At 40.9% G+C, this 19,436-nt stretch overlaps 2 protein-coding genes across 3 annotated transcripts in view; one reads left to right on the plus strand and one right to left on the minus strand.

Moving 5' to 3' along the window:
* The window catches only part of ENTHD1 (ENTH domain containing 1), a 106,832-nt gene extending 98,494 nt beyond the window's left edge, over positions 1 to 8,338 (minus strand). The window contains exon 1 of the mRNA XM_072973561.1: positions 8,317 to 8,338. The gene's annotated coding sequence lies outside the window, so the exon portion shown is untranslated. The remainder of the gene's footprint in view (positions 1 to 8,316) is intronic.
* Positions 1 to 19,436, plus strand: part of GRAP2 (GRB2 related adaptor protein 2) — a 65,746-nt gene that overhangs the window by 1,612 nt on the left and 44,698 nt on the right. Inside the window, exon 2 of one of the 2 annotated variants that reach the window (XM_031671764.2) lies at positions 3,121 to 3,207. The gene's annotated coding sequence lies outside the window, so the exon portion shown is untranslated. Of the gene's footprint in view, positions 1 to 3,120; positions 3,208 to 3,858; positions 4,065 to 19,436 lie in introns of those variants that run through there. The other variant, XM_031671762.2, reaches the window with a different exon arrangement.

Consider the following 19,436-nt stretch of genomic DNA (forward strand, 5'->3'; position numbering starts at 1 on the left):
TAACTGGAACTTGAACGCAAATCTCCTGCATGCAATTCTATGCTCATTCCCCTATGCGAAGGACAAATCTTAGTCCTGGATATTAAGCTCCACTGACCTTCTCAGTCACAAGTCTACCTGTTTGTTCTATTTTGAGTTCAGAGATCCTGATTTTTTTTCTTTTTAAACTCAGCTATTGTCTCCTTTTAGAACGAATTATTTGGGTATGTTCAAAAAAGTAGATTGGAAGCAGAACAGAGGGACTGGTAAAAGAGCAGAATGTTATCATGGTTCTGGAAGTAAGAGATGAAGGTCATAACCAAGGCGGAGGGTGGAGAGGCCAGGAGCAGTGAAGGAGTCGATTAGCTCAGGCAAAAGGTTAATGTATTACCAACCTAGTGCAATTAACTCCCTTAACGGTGACATTGTGTAAGAGATTCTTATCTGCTTTCCTCCATTTGGGGGCACCCTAATTTAGTTGCAGTGCTATCTCATCCACCAAATACAGACATCGTTTGACAATGCTAACTTGGCGTGGGTTTTTTGTTTGTTTGTTTTTTTGTTTTTTTGTTTTTTGCTGTTGTTGTTCCTGAATTCAGAGTTTTATAAAAGTGGACAAAGTTTTCCTCACTTGGTTCCAGGATATCACTCTTCCTCCTCATCTCCTTGACTGGTTTCTTCTCATTTCTCTGACCTCTCTACTTTGGAGTGGTTTGTCCTCTGTCTATATTCATTTCTTGGGTGGTTTTATCCAGTCTCATAGTTTTCAACACCTTTCTCTCTCTCAGCAACCCTCCAGTTTTCATCGTCAGCCCTGACCTCGCTTGACCTCCAGACTTCCATATCAAACTCCCCTGTCATCCCCACTGGCAGGTCTCATAGACAGCTCAAATTTAGTATGTCTAAAACCAAACTTCTGGTCTTGTCTTCCAAACCCACTCTCCCACAGTCTCCCCTGTTTCAGTTAATGACGCATCCTTTCTTCTCATGTCTCAGGCTATGAACCTTGGAGCCATCACTGACACTCTCTTGTCTTTCACACTGAACTTCATTTCTACAAGCACACCTTTGACACAGGGTGGCTACCAAGTCTGGGTTATATGTGCTCAGTAGGTAATAAATGGTATATCAATGCCACATTCTAATACATGATAAAATAGTATCTATGGTTTCAGACTTTCTGGTCACCCTGTACATTCAGAATTCAATCACTTCCCACTATCTGGCCTAAGTCACCCTCCTCTCCTGCCAGGATACCCTCCTACCTGATCTCCCTGCCTTTTCTCTTGCTTTCTTACAATCTAACCTCAACAGTTATGAGTCAGCCTTGAAAAACTTAAAACACAAGTCAGATCATATCACTCCCCAATTCAAAATTTTCCATTGGCTCCCAAGAATAAAATCCAGAGACCTTGCCATGACCAGTGAAGCCCTGCATCTTCTGCCCCTCACCCCTGACCTCCATCTCAACTCCTCTCTGCCTCACTCATTGCATCAAGCTCACTCCCACCGTAAGGCATTGCACCTGCTACTCCAGATACTGCAAAAGCCATCTCCCCAAAGAGCCATCAGGCTGGATCCCTCACTTTGTTTTGAACTTTGCTCAAATGTCCCTTGATCTCTGAAGAAAATCACAGCGCCCACCTCAGCCACACTCCCTCTGACTCTTGACCCATTTTATAATTCGCAATGGTAGTACAGCCATCTGGCTTATGTATTATTTCTTCCTCTACCAGAATGTAAGATCCAGGAGGTCAGGGACCACGTTTTGTTCCTTGACAGATACATTCCCAGCACCTGGAACAGGCCTAACATGTAGTAGGCACATAAACGTTATTTATTGCATGAATGAAAAGAGAATGTCTGAATTCATACTATTGGATGAAAAGTACACATATTACCCTAAAGTTAAACATAATTTTATACAAGAAGTTCTGATCCTAACAATGACCCCTCAAAAGGAATTGCTGAAATTTTTTTTAAAGTGTGGTTTCAAAAGAAAATTTCTCCCTTGTGGATGAGTCCAGATTTCATATATTCCTTAATCCTCCCAATTTTACTGACATTTTTCTAAGTAGCCATGATGGTGAGGACTGAAGTGCTAGCATTCAGTCGTACCTGAGGGGCTTTGTTCTTTGGTTCTGCCTCCGCACTGGTTCAGTAACAGAGTTGCTGTGAAATTAACCGCTCAAGTGGCCTTGTTTCCCTCCCAATATGTCTGCCAGTCCTTACTCACTACCAAGATAACTTCTCTGTGAGATTTTCCTCTTCTGCCCTTTGCCCCATATTTGAATAGAAAGGGGTTGTGTTCTGCTCCCTGGGGGTAGTTCCCTGGAAAAAGTAGCTTCCTCACTGGGGTGCGTGGCCGAGAACACCATGGTCTTCCTGTTTAGCGTTAGCAAGCAGTCTCCTTCCTTCCCACTTCAAAACCACTGACTCAGGATAAGGACTGTGGCCAGAGGATTTTGGTGTTTGAGAACTAGTGATGGGGCTGTGATTGTAATGATGGGATCCGAGAAGGCCCTTAGACCATGAAGACGGAAGAACACTGAGGTCAATTTTGAGATGTTCCTGTTTTAAAATAGGCCACACATTATCCTGAAAAATTCTGTCTTTATAACATGTGGAAATAGTTGGGACCCTGTTCAGATGCCACTTGGATTTAAGAAGAGTTAACAAACTTGCATGAATAAAAAGAAAGTTCTTTGTTATGGAGTTAAGAGGAGCTAATTACTTCCTTTAAGTCATTCAACCAATAATTTACTGAGCACCTACTATAACCAAGGTACTCTAATAACTCCACACCAGATTCATCTTTTCTATTTCAATTTTAAAAACTTTCATAACCAAGTAGGAAGCACCCCACACACACCAAGTAAATCTTGAGCAGGGTTTAGGTATAAAAGGCAAAGAGATAGAAAAGAATACCATTTCGTAATGCAGAATAAGTTTAAATTCCAGATCCCCAAGTTATGTCTTACATGATACCCTCCTTCTTAGACTTCGAGACATTAACGCTGGGAACATCTTGTGAGCCTGTTTATCCCAAGTCTGGTGCCCAGCCCTGAATGGTGCCACTTAGCAAGTAGCAATGTTTCTAATTTTGTGCAAAAGATGCAATGTTGGCAATTTATTTTCTAGCAAGAACAAAGAGGAAGAGGCCTTCGAAAGTTACACTTGGTATGGGAGGAAGGAGCTGAAAGAGGAGGGTGAGCTATCAATTTCAAGGTAAGAACTAAGGACGTTGAAGGTGACAAAAATGTTAGGTGAAAAATCTTAAAATCCCAGAAATATTTTAATCCAACCTACTCATGAGAAAATGAAGTCCCCAGAATCTAAGTAACCAGCCCCAGCTCACACCTGACAATGACAAAACTGGGATTAGAACTCATCCTGGCTCAGAGCTGTTCTTTTTTGTTGTTGTTGTTAAGGGTAATATCATGGGCTAAGGGTAATCTTATGGGCTGAGGGCATTAAAGAAGCATTTTTCTCTGGGCTTTTAACATTGTGAGTGATCCACAACGGTATTAGGCGAGTTCCCCTAAGACATCCTAATGTTTCTCTGGATGCTTGGATAGCCTCAGAGAAAATGCATTTTCCTTAAGACTGGCAGCGGCTTGCTAATGGACCATCTCTAGGATTAGAAATTTTCTTACGTGAACATCATCATTTGGGGCAAACTTGTTAAAACTGAAACTAAGCATTAAGAAGCAGAAGTGTTTCAGTGAACCTCCTGCATTTTAGTTCAACTCTGGCAGCAAGAAAACAAAACCACATAATCTAAGGCTCACACCCAACTCTCTGAAGCCCCGTATCTGCTAGTTCCTGTGTGGTTTGACTACAGACTGCAGGGCTGACTGGGGGGAGTTTGGAGGAGGGAGTAAGAAGTCAGGGAGGAGGAGGCACTATTAATGGCTCCGTGAGCCTGTGCCCTGTTTTAGTGTGGTACTTGGAAGACAGCACGAGGTGGTTCTGTACTCTGAAATGCAGTAACTTTGATGCTTGGATTCATCTTCCTTCTTGCAAGAGAGGATTCTAATAACTCGGTGTCAAAGCCACAGACTCGACCCCTTCTCTTCTGAAAGGTATGTCATTATACATCAGTCCACATGCTCTAGAGATCTTGGACAGTTTTATAATTTGCAGACTGTTCTCTAGGAGTCAAACCTAATGAAAATGAATCCCATGGGCTCTCTAAATGCCTTGCAATTTTTGGCCCATCAACTAAGGTCTCTAAATCTTTTGCCGTAACGTTTGTGGTGTTGGGATTCGACTTCTAGCGAATGAACTGGGAGAAAACTTGTTCCTTACCCAGCCCGTTGCACAAAAAACTTCACCGATTGGCTTCTGAGTCATCTCAGGGAAAGACTTAAGACCCTGGGATTACAGAGGTGAAATTCCACTTTACCAGCGTCAGTATTTATTCCAAATTGGGGGCGTGGGGCGTGGGAGGTGAAGGGCTGAGCAGTAATGAATGAACAGCAGTACTACGAGTCAGGATTTCTTCCGTAGCTTGCATTTCTACTTCTGTTAGTATTTATGTTGCCTTTACAAAGAACACCAATTTGCGTCTCTTTACAAAAAGAAAACTTTATACTGAAATAGGTTTTGAGAGAGTATTGTCTGTGTCTCTGTGTTAACTGTTAACACTGTGTCCTCCCTAAGACTGTCGCTGGTTCAGGCATCGAGTCTGAACACGACTCTTTTATGTTCTCTGCCCCACCTGCCCCTGAACCTGGCGACTGAATGCACCCACCAAAGACTGTGCTCATTTGAAAAATATGGTGTTTATATGCTTGGAATTGGTCCTTGGTAGTAAAGTACATGTAACTTCATCTGCACGTTATTAAAAATGTACGTCTCCAGATGAATTAAGAGGAGGGAAAATATTTAGGGTCTAAAACTCCAATAGGAAAGATTACATGTGCTCGTGTCCTGTCATCTGAGGGTGGGAAACCTCAAGCTGGGAAACCTTTTGTCCTTTACAGCTGCATTTATCATAGACTGATTAGTTCTTTAGTGGGTCGTCTTTTCTTTCCTTTTTTCTTCTTATTTTTGGTTTCAGAAAGCACATTTGGTAAAAGTATACTCTGCTTTAGCAACCCAATATTGTTTATAAAGCTTCATTTATAAAATAATTTTAAAGTGATTCTCTTTACCAAAGGATCTGTTACTAAATAAAGAACACTGTGTAAATGGAGGACCATCTACGTGCGTTTAAATTTCAAGTTTTAAAAATTCTAATTTGTGCCCTCTTGGAGAACTTTTTTTTTTTTTTTTGGTAAAAAGAGACAGCCTTACATCATTGAATAAAACTATCTTTTTAGATTGAATTTGGAATGTCTCCCATGTAGTAAACAGTAATCTTATTCTCCCTAAATTGTAGTAGATTTCATCTTTTTAAAATGACTTTCCTGAAGCAGAGGGGAAGGAGGTGATCAATTTGTTCAAAATGAAATGTACTATTGCTAATATAATATCTTTTTGAATACCTTCTATACCTTAGGCCCCGATGAAAATCCCTTTAACTATTTTTTTTTTATTTCAATTGTTCTACGTCTATCTCACAGGGATATTTTAAGAATACAGGAGTTAACTTAGACCTGAAGTGCCTTCGGAGAAAGGCGCTATCAAAATGCAGGGTGATATCGGTATTGTTTCTGTGAATCTTGATCATTTTCTTCCCACCTCTTATAAAAAATATATCTCACTTAGTGCCTGGAGCCGTCTCTTTTAGAACCTTTGCCTTCTGGAAGAGCTGAAAATGAGCCTGGTTCCCACTTGTTTATTGATTCTCAGAGAATAACACCTGCTGGTGTTGGTGACTTGCAGGGCTCATGCCTGAACTTGAGCAGAACTTGCTTCTTTTCTTGGCTCTAGAGAAGTCTCCAGTCGTTTAAAAATGTGGCATTAAGTGTGATTCCATTGGGATTTCTTAAACAAGTAACTGTTGCTGCTGGATGAGTCCTAGGGACAGAGGCTTCATTTTTGTGCCCTCATAAAACAAACTCAAAATTTGGTCAAAAGTCTTTATGACTTGAGTTATTTTGAGTCAAATGATTGCATTGATTGGCCCCCATTTGTCCTTCTCAGACCAGCGTGTCTCCATCTTTTAAGGAGCATCATAGCCTCATGTGTCCCTCTCTTTTTTATTGTTGTTGTTGCCTCTTTACAATTTTCAGGAAAATATAGCCTTATTTAACAAATGAACATTTGTAAAACTTACTGTGCATTTCCTATGTGTTGGGCCTTGTGTTCGGCACTGAGTTCTCTTCAACAATGTTAATATTAAGTTTCAATAAGTGTCAGCCAATAGGAATTCAGTAAATAATTTTTAAAAAACAATTTTCTTTTTAAAGATGCATTTACAGGTAAACATTTTAGAGAATTAAAAGAAACCAAGTATGTGAGGATTAAGATATTTAGTGAATTGAAACCTCTATGCTCACCTCCTAGGTTCAGCAGTTGCTAACTTTGGGGCATATTTGTTCCGTCTATATGTATTTCTTTCTAAACTACTTGTAAGTTACAGACAAAATCATACTTCATCCCTACATAATTCAGTGCACATCTAAGAATAAGAACAGCTTCCTACATAACTGCAGTGCCATCATTATACCTAGGAAGATGAACAGTAATTCATTAATAAAATCTACTCTCAAGGCCATATCTAACCTTAACCACTTGTCCCACAAATGTCTTCTGTACCTTAAAAAGCTAGGATCTAATTTTTTTAAAGAAAAATACATTTCTGCATTAGGGTTTTATGTCTTTATTCAACGTTGGATTTTTTTTTTAAGGTTAGGTGTTATAGAATGTCCCATGTTATATGATGTCCCATGTTATAGGATGTCCCACCTTCTGGATTTGTTGTTGCCTCATGGTGTCGTTTAATTTGTTCCTCTACCCCCTGTATTCTCTGTAAACTCCAAGTTAGGACTAAAGCACTGATTGGATTTCAACTGAACGTATTTTACAAGGTGCTCCATATTGCATCTCAGCAAGGGACATGTCACACCAGGGTGTCCCTCTATCTGTGATGCTCAGTTTGGTCTTGGCTCAAGGTAGTGATCTCACCCTAGGGATCCCTCTGTTGTGAAGGTACTTCCCCTCCCCCCTTTGCAATTAGCAAGTGATCTGACGGGATGGCACTTCGGCATTGTGGTAAAATCCTGTTTCCCAACAGACTTCACCCAGTAGCTTTGGGTGATAATCCTTGCCTGGATCCACCTTTCCATTGGGGATCATGTACATTTTTACCACACTTGGAAGAAGGACTGACATACACATTCATCATTATCAGCAGCAACAGCAGATACTTATTGAGTGTTTAAGTTCAGGTAATAACAACAGTGATGAGGAGGAGGAGGAGGAACATTTACTGAGTGCTGCTGTGGAGCCAGATGGTCTGGGGTGGAGGCCAATCCTCCAGTTACTAACCAGGCCAACTGGGACAAGTTACTTAGTCTTTCTGTGCCTTAGTTTCTTACACTATAAAATGAGAGTAATAATGGTACCTATCTCATCATGTAGTTTTGAAGATTAAATAATTTATACACGTAAAGTTTCTAAAACAGTGTCTTATTATTGTTTGCCAAGCACTTTTCAGGTGTGAACTCATTTGCTTCTCATAACGGCACAATGAAGCAAGGGTTAGTGTCACCCTTCTTTTGTAAGTGAGAAAACTGAGGTACGGGAGGGTAAGTAACTGGCACAAGGTCACTTCACTAGTATGTGGTAGAGCCTGGATTTGAACCCAGGCAGTCTGATTCCAGAGCATTCTCTCTGAAGACTGGTGCACGGAATGAGACCAGACACAAGTGGAACTGAATGAAAATCAGTTACAAGGCCCCACCCCATCTCGCCACCACCCCAGTTTTAAGTTACTTTAAGTTATTGAAAATCTGACAGCGTAGCTACCAAAATATATTTTAGATTTTGTTTATCAGAATAATAGCACTCTATTAAGCATAGATGCGTATATTTATTGCATTTATATAGCTTAAGGCTCTGGAGAAGGAAGTTCAAACATAGGAGAGAATGCTAGCCCTGAAAAATGCAGCACTCTGAAGGAAGAGGAAGGCAAAAAAACTGAACGGATGATACAAGAGGGGAGTTAAGAGATCTCAGAGCCTTGGGGCAGAAGGTGGTATTTTGACATAGTCAAGGGGGGAAAATCCCTCTCATTTTTCACGTTACTGTACCGTGTAAGATTTTACCACTAAAACACAAGAGTCTAGCCATTGTCAGATTTATAAAAACCACATTGGATTTCTTTATGGGACGATGGATGTGTCTTGTCAGTAGGTAACTTCCCTGGTTGGTTATCTCACTCACTCAGATATTCCATCAGTCAGGCCATGGCTTCGGAAACATAACTGTATACAGAGAAGGCCTCGCCGACCAGGTAGAGGTCCCTGTTCCTTCATTAGAATTAAAAAGGGATTCCAGTGCCGTCTGTTCACTCCTTCAATTGCCCCGTTACAGAAAGCTCTCCAGAGTAATTTTCTAAAGAGAACTAAAAATAAAGGGGAGAAAAAATCCGACATTAATAATGTTTTTATGCATTTCCAACACAGTCGTTGCTAAATTGGTCCTGCCTTTTTATGTTTTTTAATGAAAAGCAGGCTAATTGATCAATTGGTCACGAATAATACTTTTTCATTTGTTTTCCTCCCCACCTCTCAGCCTTCCAGAGCCACGGGCTTAACGTAGCAGCCTGCAAACAGTTTATGATTTGTGTCTATTGTCTAGTGCTTTGTGGGAAAATACTAGAAACAAACTGCGGGGAACTCAGTAGGAACTCAGTGAATAATAAGTAGCTAGTTCTCTTTTTCAACGTGATTTTAAAGAAAAATCTTTTTGAATAACTAGGAAATATTATGAGGGAAGAACTAATAGGAAAAAAACCTGATTGACTTACAATTTGACATTTCTATTCATCATTTTGTAAGTCATAGATTTTTAGCACTTTGTGGAGCAAAATGTGACATCAGATTAGCTCCTCTCTCCTAAATAGATTTATATTCTAAGAATGTCGATTATTGAATTAGTAAGGCTAGCAGGAAGATCTCAACAATACATTAAATCTAAGCAAATTGTTATGTTTTAATGTATTATAGCAACCCTTAAGGTTGATCGTAAGTATGTTGAGATCCAAAGCAGAGCTCTCCCTGGTGGTAGTGAGGTTAGAGGTGGAGTGGAGGGTCAGAGACACATTTAGGAAGCTGATGAAAGCTAAAGAACTCTCTCAAGAGGGAAAAAAATGCCTAGCACTCCTCCTCACACACCTTTACACAGAATTTCCAGAGGTCCATGGATTCCCCTGGACTCCGCCTATATGTCCTTAACAGGAAAAATGTCCTTTATCTGGAGTTTTTTTACCCCGAGTCTTTTAAAGCTCTAAAAAGCATTTTCACACATTATCTCATTTGATCTGACCACATAGTTTGCCTCTCATGTTGCTGAGTGGGAGAAGCAAAGCTCAGGAGTTTTAGCGACTTGCTTGAGGTACTTTTGCTAACGTCCGCCAAGACTTAGGACCAAGGCTGTAACGTTGTGGCCCAGGGCTACTTCTGCGGCACTGGTCTGGGCCCAGCATTTGGGAGACACAGGAGCCCACGATGAAGGCTCTGGGAATCTGAATTCTGATTCTACTGGGAACTACCTCCGTGACCTTGAACAAGACTTGGTAACTTCTCTGGGCCTCAGTTTCCTTCTTGGTGAAGTGAGTGGTTAGACCACGTGTTTGCTGAAGCCCCTTCCGTTCTCTGTTGCAAACTATCTTATCCCCCTGGGTCTGAGCGCAGAGGGAAGTGACCTTTTCTGTGACAGATGGCAAGACCTTTCACCCTGCCCTGTAAATCATAAGAGCTGGCATTCAGTTCAGATGGCTTTCTTTGCAATGGCCAAATCCTGTTAAAAACCATAAACATTAATAGTGTTTTTGTGAGCTGCTTGAGTGCAGTTCAGCTGGTTGCCTCATTTTCCTGCAGGGCTGACTTTCTCCCAGCAATTTTGCTCTGACTCTGTGCTCTGCATCAGACAGACGTACCACGGTATTTTATGATCCCTCTTGGGTAGTTCAGAATATAATATGGAAATAAAGATCGCTGATGGACTTATTTTGGGCTGATAGAACTTATCCTTCTGAAATGGTTATTTCTCTTGAAGGACGCAAATCTTCCACCTGATTTTCCATCATTAAGAGTTATTTCCTTTAACGCCCTGAAATGGCTTGGAAATTGGAGAGTCATGAGAGCCCGCAGCATTGAACGCAGAAGCCCTGAGACAAGGAAGAATGGAACCAACCCCTTTACTTTGTGGGCTATTAGAAGAATCTTTGAGTCAGTAGAACTAGCACAAATTTGTAGGTTAGCCTTTGTTTCAGATTTATAAAAAGTGTCCATAGCGTTTGCTGCCAAGTGTGCAAAATCCATGATATAGCCCCAGTTTAATTTTGGATCTCTCCAGGAAGAAAAACAAGCAGAAATTTCTCCTGCTCCATAGGTCAGTAAACCAGAGTTTTATAATATCAGTTGTCAAATGGTGGAAATTCAGAACCAAAGGGCTTCTATTCATCATAGGAACCACCCTGCTCTTGGCTTTTGGAATAATCCAAGCCACGTGCTATTAGCACAAACAGGCAGCTACCCCAGTAACCAAGAAGGTGTTGGTCTCTAATTGTCATTTATAGCCAATGATAGAAAATTGGGGGCCCTGTCTTTTTGCTCACTGCGTTTTCTAACTGAACGTCAGGCTGGCGAGTGGAGGTATATCAGCTTCCTGCAGGGAAGTGTATAATTTGCTCTGTACCGTGTCAGGTCATTGGACTGTGGGAGATAATACTGTCCGGTGATGAGAGTGACGGAGCATGAACGTAGCTCCTGGGTTCTGCGCTCCATTCTCAGCTTCGTGTTGAGTCACTGCACCCCATCCACCCCTCTGTCCTTGAGTGAAATGGTACCGTTCTTTAACCCACTATGCGGGAGACTTAGGAAGAGCCATGCGTTGCTACCCTCAAAGCATGTTTATGTCTTTGCTATATTATAAATATGCTCTCTTTCATTTTAAAAAATGCCTAACATGGTGCTTTCTTATTTAAACAAACTCATTTTGTGGAATCTCTATTTCTTAGACCAATATTGTTAAATAGACTACTACTAACTCATTTTATAAACCAGATATTGTATGCTGTTGTGACTGGGCACTTGGTACCCTGTAAACATCCAAATAAACAAAGAAGGAGAGTGTGTGAGGTCAAAGAATCTCCTAGCTGGAGAGTAATCCCCAAGACGTGAAACAAGGAAGATGGGGCTCTTAAATAGTAGAACAGATGAACAACTTTCATTTTAAAATGCAAGCTGTAGGGAAAAGTCAGATACACTACACAGCCAACTTTGTCAGCTTGTATTAGTTCATAAAGTGAAGGGTCAATTAGGTGTTGTTATCATCAAAAGAGCACACTGTAATGCTTTGTCATGTAGACACTATAAAAAAAAATGACCTATCTGGTTACTTTAATTCGTCTTTTGGTTACTGTCAGCAGACACCCCCTCAGTCTCTAATTCAAGGTAGCCAGACGTACTGAGAACACGTAAGGTAATTAAAACAAAAGGCAAATAGGGTCCTTTTCCCTGAGGAACTAACGAGCTATTAGGGAAGCTAGGACAAAGGAAAGAAAATGCTGCCATAGTGCCAAGCTCCTGAGGAGGAGCTGGAGTAAGTGGCTCAAGGCGGGGCTTTGTAGGGAGGGCTTCCTGAAGGAGGTGCACTGCAGGCAGATGGAGATGGCTTAGCAAAGAGGCATAAATGCATCCACAAATTTGTGCACTTCAAGGAAATCATAGGCGGAACAGAGTCTTCTCTGCTAAAGACCTGTTTATTTTGCAAATGACAAGCAGTAGAGAAGGCGCTTGCAAATCTTTTCCTTAGGGATCCAGAAATTAAACTGCTGCCACTGGAAACTGTACTTCAAGGTCTTTTTCTTGGATAACTGGTTCTTCTTTCAATTCTTATCATGTCCCCTAGTCTTCTTTTTTGAACATAAATATCCTTTGTTCTTTTAACTATTCATCCTATGATGTGGTTTTCGTGCTTTCAAAATTTTAAATGTTCACCTCCAATGGATTCCAGCCTAAGGTCCCTCCTAAATAATGGTGCTCAGCTTGGGACTAAGCTCTCCAGGAGTGGTCTGACAAATGCAGAATACCATCGAGTAGTCACCTCCCTTCATCTATACCCTATACTTCTATTAATGTGACCTGAGATTGCATTAGTCTTTTTGGCATTCAAGTCACACTGCTGACTCATACTGAAATTGTGGTCAACTCATACCCATGAGTTCCCATGCACTACTATTAAGCCAGTTCGTCCTTATTCTGTCCTTGCGCTATTGATTTAAAAAAAATACAACCAAAAACCCTAGGCACAGAGGTTTAAAGAGACATTTAACTCTATTACACTTGATCAAATTGATAACAACCTATCAAAATATTTCAGAGCACATTAGATCTCTTGTCTCAGGGTGAGTACTTATCTTCTAGCCGGAGGCATAGCTAATCTCAACACTGGATCCCTGGAAGAGGCCTCCAGCGGGTCAGGACTTTATTTTCTACATCTTTAGACAGATTAGCAAACCTCAATCTTCCTAACTGTAAGCTAGGAACAAATGTGAACGGCTCTTTGCTTCCCAAGGACGTGCAACAATGAGTCAGATGTCAGTAAACCTCTAAGTCAAAGTTCCCGGAGGCAGTGTTATATGAGAGGAGAAAGATTTTATAACAGGCTTCTGGCAACTTTCCAAAGATTTGATTCCCCTTATCACTATACGTTACAGTGAATAGCATTCTTTTTGCACCTGTTTTAAAGCTATAACTGAGTTACCTGATTTGGGGTTATAATAACATCAGGTGGTGTCAGTATAATTTCAGCACATGACTATTTGTCATGTGAGGAAGGTATATGAATCTGTTTCATTGCAAGACTCCATTTAAAGTGATTCTTCTCTCTCCATCCCCTCCTCTGGGCCTATCCTTACCCCTAGCCTCCTCCTTCGTGAAACAAGGACAACAAAGACCTTGAAGTTTAGGTTTCCATCAGACTTTTGGAAACCTTTAAAAGTCTTTCTATGGGGAAGGTATAGCTCAAGCGGTAGAGTGCATGCTTAGCATGCATGAAGTCCAGGGTTCAATACCCAGTACCTCCTCTAAGAATAAATAAACCTAATATCTTCCCCCAACCAGAAAAAAGAAAGAAAGAAAGAAAGAAAGAAAGAAGTCCTGTCAAACGAATTTAGCAGGTCACAGGTTTTTGTAGGTAACTTGTATAATATTTATAATTTCAAGCTAATAGAAATGTCACATTTCAAAACACATCTCTGTGAGCAGTTTCATTCATTACAGAAAAGTTCAGGAACATCTATGATTTTCCAATCTGTCCTTTTAATGCAAATTTTAATGTTGCTCTCATAACCTTGTAATCATTAAGATTCAAATAGCCCCTCCCCCACCTCTCACTAGTGATTGTGACCCAGGGCCTTGCCACTCAGTGTGACATCTGGGGACCAATGGTGTTAACATCCCCTGGGAGCCTGTTAGAAATGAGTATCTCAGACTCTGCCTCAAACCTACTACTGAATCAGACTCTGATCTTTAAAAAAATTCCTCTATGATTCTTTTGTACAATAAAATCTGAGGAGAACTGATCTGGGATGATGGGATTTCACCCCACTTTAGCCATCATAACCCCATTTTACCCCCCTTACCCACTGTGTCCTGGTACAAAACTTGCAAAGTACAATGTGGTGCTTACTAATAGTTTAGAGTCATTAGTTAAAATTTGACCAGATTTAAATATTCTATATACATCCAGCTATTTTTCAAAGTTTCTATAACTGGCTTTAAAATGCTCTTGCCTTTCTGGGTTCTGGTCACAATTTGGAGGTCAGGGAGGGGGGCTGCTACTGGCATCTAATGGGTGAAAACCAGCAATGCTGCTAAGGACCCTATAATGCACAGGATGGACCGCATAATAAAGATTTAACCAGCCCCACGTGTCAATAGCACTGAGGCTGAAAAGGCCTGTTGTAGACGCATGTGGTTTGTAGAAAAGGGCTCAAATGTGCAATCATTCACAGCAGAATGTAAGAAAATGAAGCCACATGGCATGTCGTCATGTGGCCAAGAAAAGAACAAACGACTGGCAGTGGTCTGAGTGATGATGGTGGGGACATGGGGGCTGGGAGTAGAGAATCTAACCACAGGTGAGAGGAGAGATCTAGGGCAGGCTATAATCAATGTCCTTTGCACAGCTGGCTTTGGGTAACAGGGTTTGGCTTCAGAGATTGGACACCAAGTATGAATGGGGAGAGGGGGTGGTATGGGCTGGAGAGAGAGAAAGCTTCTAGACTGGGTACTAGATGTGATCTCAAAATCATGTTAGACCTGGAGAGCAAGAAAGGAGTTGGGGTACTAGCATAGGAGTACGTGGGTGGATTTCAGGTAAATCCAGTAAGACGTGGACTTAGATTCAAGGCAGAATCCCACTTGCTAGAATGGGACACCTCAGAGCCAGGCCAGCAGCTGGGGGTGACCTGATGCACAGTTACCTGAGCGTTGGGCTGGAGAGTGCTTCTTAAATCCCTCCCAACCAGGAAGAGGCTTAGTGCCAGGTGTACGGTATGGCTGACTTGAAGGAAGAGGTCAAGTGCTTTCAGCTATGGAGAAAGATGGGCAAGAAACAAGTCGGTCCCGACACTGGCTGCTGAAAAATCATGGGATAAGAACTGGAACAGAACTTGAGCGCGTCCTCCAAGTCATTTCCCTACTGCACAGCATCTAAACCATTTCAGGAAAATGACCTACTCTTCAACTGTAAAATTCCAAAGAAAGATTTCTTAAGGACCTGTGTTGATGCCTTCTAATCCATCTAAATCAGCACTTCTTCCCCATTCCTAACCCTGGATCACCTTCCCGGATGTAAGTCCACTTTCTTTCATCCCACCTGCACATGATGAGCTTTCTAACAGCCCATAATGTCGAATAACAAAAACTACCTTCACAACTGCCGAAGGCAGCCTCCCCTTCTCTAAGCTAAGAATCTCCATTCCATTAGTGTGTCACCCAACCTCTGGACCCTCTCCAAGCCTTGCCTGCGTGTGATAGTCACCACCAAAATGTATTTATTAAATCTACAATGTGTGTCGATTGCCCTTTTGACCCTAGAATGCAAAGAAGGAAAAATATAAAAAGTGATACATGGTTTTGTTAGTTTTTATTAGTCTCTTTTCTCTCCAAGGAGTTGTCAGTCTTTGCCAAGTTCATAGTCTAGATGGAGCAATAGTCCTTAGGCTAAGTTCTATTGTAACATTTTAGTTGTCCTGCAAATGCTTTCACTGTGACCCTCACCTAAGGACAACAGAGTCCACTATCATATAAAATAGCTCTAATGTGAGTTTAGCTGTAAATAAAACTGGGATAAAGGCATTTGTTCAATTCCAGAGAAGGCATTATACTGCCATGTGGGTTTGGTTTCCAGTGAGCTGCAAAACAAAGTTCTTTTCCACGTAAAGGGATTTATTCAGCTGAATGCACTCACTTTGCTGCAACTGGATTAATTTCATTTCACATCATGTCTCTAAGTAGAAGAGTAAACTGATTTGCAGCCGACTAAATGGTTATGTTGATGCATCCTACATCAGTAAGATTTATTGCAACTAGATTACAGCAGTCATGGTACACTAGTTGTTTTCACATCTATACAGTAACTGCAGAAGGGCACCATTTCAGTGTATGCACTGAAAAACAGTTTATCAAATGTACAGTCGATGGGGATGTGGAATGAGAGAGAACACAGGTGTGTAAAATGAGAAAATGTTATTAAAAATATTTATTTTATTCTATACCTGTGTCCTAAAAGCCACCATTTTAGATTTTTGAATCGTGTTTCACATGGCACTGCTCAAGATACATACCCAAGCCCTCTCGCGGGGGAACAAGTATTGATCATGGGCTTGTGTGCTCAGCACTGTGCTGAGGGCCACCGCTCAGCCAGCACTGGGTCACCACCCACTCGCTCCATCCTCTACTTTCTTCTGTACGCTTGTCTCCCCTGTATCTCTCTCCATTTCCAATACCACAGGCTCACCACCCTCCCAGGACTCTCAGTTTGTGTCTATGCTTGGGACCCCCTCCTTTCATTTCTCCCAAATTGCTGCCTTTATCCTGGCTCGTGCTTCTAATACAATAAAGCCGCCAGTGGAAATTTTTCTGATTTCTATAACTAGCAGTTATTTTCAAAGGAAATTGCTTGTGGAGATGAGCCTGTGGTGTCCCAGGGCTGTTATATGTATCAAATGTAATAATATGTATAAAAAAGCCATTTGTAAACTGTAACATGCTCTCCCAAAGTAAATTATTACTGTATTATATGATTTTAAGGTTTAAAAAGCAGCCAGATTATATATAAAAGTTCGGTAAGACTTGGTAACCCAGTTGGAAAAGAAAATCAGAGAATTTGGGGTCTTGACCCCTCCGTCAATAAGCTAGAGGCCTCCAACTTTTTTTTTTTTTTAACAACCAAAGCATTCTCATTCTGTTGAGAACACATTCTGGTCCAAGGACTGTCTGCTCATGATTCTGGAACAAGGTCTTCCCTCTTGCTTGAGTTTCCCCATCCCCCACAGTCACCTTCCAAATCCCAGCCAACCTTCACAGGTTAACCCCAGACCCACTCTCTCTCCCCAGCTCTTCCCCAGACAGAATTCATCTCTTTCTCCCCAGCACTCACATCAGCCTCAGAATTATTTATGTGGGTATCGATCTCCCTGAATCAGCTATGACTTGCTAAAGAGCAAGTCTGTTTCAGCATCTGCCAGGTCCTCCTTCCCTTCGAAGAATGAAAGTAACAGCTCAGAGTAAAATGGCCTGAGGGTAAGGGAGAGAATTCCACGGGGCCAAAAATGTTCTATGAAGAGGCTTTATCCTTGGAGGCTGGTCTCAGATATAGAAATGTCCTTACCTGGGCAACTAACTGTAGGACCCTCTGAAATAGAACGGAGTCTGTTAAATAGACTCCTAAAAACCCTAGGAGTGGTGGGTAGATGGAGGCTTCTCTCACTTTTCTTTGTACTTTTCTGTACCTTTGAAATATCTCATGTTTTTAAATGAACATAAAAGACCCTATCCTACTTAAGAGTTAGTGAGTTGAGTAACTTTCTTTCTAACTTGATTTTCAGCCTCAAAATTTTCCTGTATTTTAAATTAGAAAAAAAGTAATCCTTTGCTTCCCAGCTTAGCTGTATTTTATCTACTGAATATGGTACCCCTTGAAATCAATGGTCCATAGACTGTGATCCACACAATTCCACACTGCATTGCACTTGTATTGAAGGGAACTCCTTGTGCAGAGTGTGGGGCTCTTGGAGGATGAAAAGTGCCACTTTTTAGAATATTAAAAAAAAAAATCCTTGAGCTGTTTTGTTATTTTAATACTTTGCTGTTAGCAGAACAGAAAGTCTTTCTTAGGAATCATCTCTAAAACAATTAGCCATGTTAACCATTGCCAAGTATGTAACAGGTGCTCAATAAATGTTTTTTAAATAAATTAAAATACTGTGCCCTTCTAAATGAAAGATAACTTCAGTCATTTAAAATAGCCAGCAACGGGTGTAGTTTCCAATTGCTGCTCTTTTGTGCTCATTAGAAATCATAGAAAAATAGGAATTTGAGGAAAAATTCAGATGTTATGGAAAGTGCATTGATGAAAGCAGGTTGTAATTTTGTTTACAGTGATTTGATATACAATTATTTGAGGGATTTATTGTTAGCATGGACCAAAGCTGTGTTGTGACTATAATGGAAGATTGGCCCAGAGCCTTTACCCAATGCCAAACTCTCCAGCATCGCCTCTGTTCTTTCATCAGCAGCCTGGCCCTCCCCACCAAACTCTGCAATGTAGTCCTGGCACAGACCCCTAACCTAAAACTCCAGCCAATTTCCCTAACTACGCACTTCTCCCCTTCACCTGCCAGATACTTCTTGTTCTCAGACACTGCACCTTGAAATCGGGGGCTTTCAACGAGTTAAAAAGGGAAATATAGAATTACCTGGCTTATCAGTATTTTAAGTACCCTTGTAGACTTAAAGTGTTCTTGTACAAAACCACTTGAACTCTTTCTTAAGATATGCTAATTTTTTCTCTCTTTGATTGAACTATTAACCTTCTGGATACATGACTAGTTATTACCTCAAGTATGTTTGGAACCACTCCTGCCCTAACCATTCTAAAATGTAATTAGCATGAAGACTTTATTGTCGGAGCACAGCCCCTCGGGCTGGGATCTCATTAGACGGCACAAATCGAGCAGAATTGTGCTTGCTCCACACTCCAAAAAAATCTCTAAGAGAAATCCTCAGCACTGGGGGAAAGGTTAAAATTGCTGATTCTGTGAGCTCTCTCTTACCCATATATTTAATTTGTATAACGAGCCAAACATAGAGAGGATTGTGGTTCTTCTGTTTGAAAAATGAAAGCAAATCTGTTTTCTCAGAACTCTGCTTATGCAACATGTCTGCTCTCACAGCTCTGGGTCACCAAAACAAAAATAATATGTTTTAGAGCTCTAACTCCCCCCTCCCCTGCCTCCAAAGACATGCATAGCCTTTTCAGGTATCATCCCGCAACGACAGATGTTACAGAGAATGACTGGTCTCTAGGAGGTAATTCACAAACATGGGAAAGCTGAGGCCCAAGGAGATGCAATAACTCACAGGCTCTTCACACCCCTCCCTGAACTTTCCCCATCTCTTCCACCATAGAAGGAGCTCGTGACTTTCTGAATTGAAAACCATTACATGCTGTCTGCTCAGTTATGTCAGTAAACGCTCCCAAGTTTGGGACCAAGCCCAAATGTTATGAAACCTTACATGAATAATAATGATGCGTTCAATCCTGGGATCCCAAAGGTTATCATTTCTAGTTCATTGCGGGGCACTTTGGATGCCTCAGTTGGGCCCTAAGTGATTGGAATCTCCAGAAGGCTGCCTGATTTGACCATTCCCTTCATTTGTGAGTCTGTAATGTGTTTTAATGCGCAGAGATGTATCATATAAACAATAATTTCTCATTATTATAATAACATTTGTCCTCATTTGCAAAAATCTTTCTGACCTGAATTTATTCATGTCATGGTGTTTGTGCAAGCAGTCTTGTTTGCCTCTACGATATATTAATAATGCATTAATTAGCTTCCCAGTGCTGCCCAAACAAGGAACAGAAAGGATTTATCTAAATCGTGAAACATGAAATGAAGCTAATACTTTGTTCATTATATTTTAAGAACAGTCTTAGCATTTGATAGTGTAGCAAAATTTAGGCCTGATTTTTAAGAGATGATAACAGAAAATACTGCTTAATTTATAAAACATTTCTTTAGCACCTACTCTGCGCAAACTCTA

Source organism: Vicugna pacos, chromosome 12 (assembly GCF_048564905.1).
Source record: "Vicugna pacos chromosome 12, VicPac4, whole genome shotgun sequence".
Lineage (NCBI taxonomy): Eukaryota > Metazoa > Chordata > Mammalia > Artiodactyla > Camelidae > Vicugna > Vicugna pacos.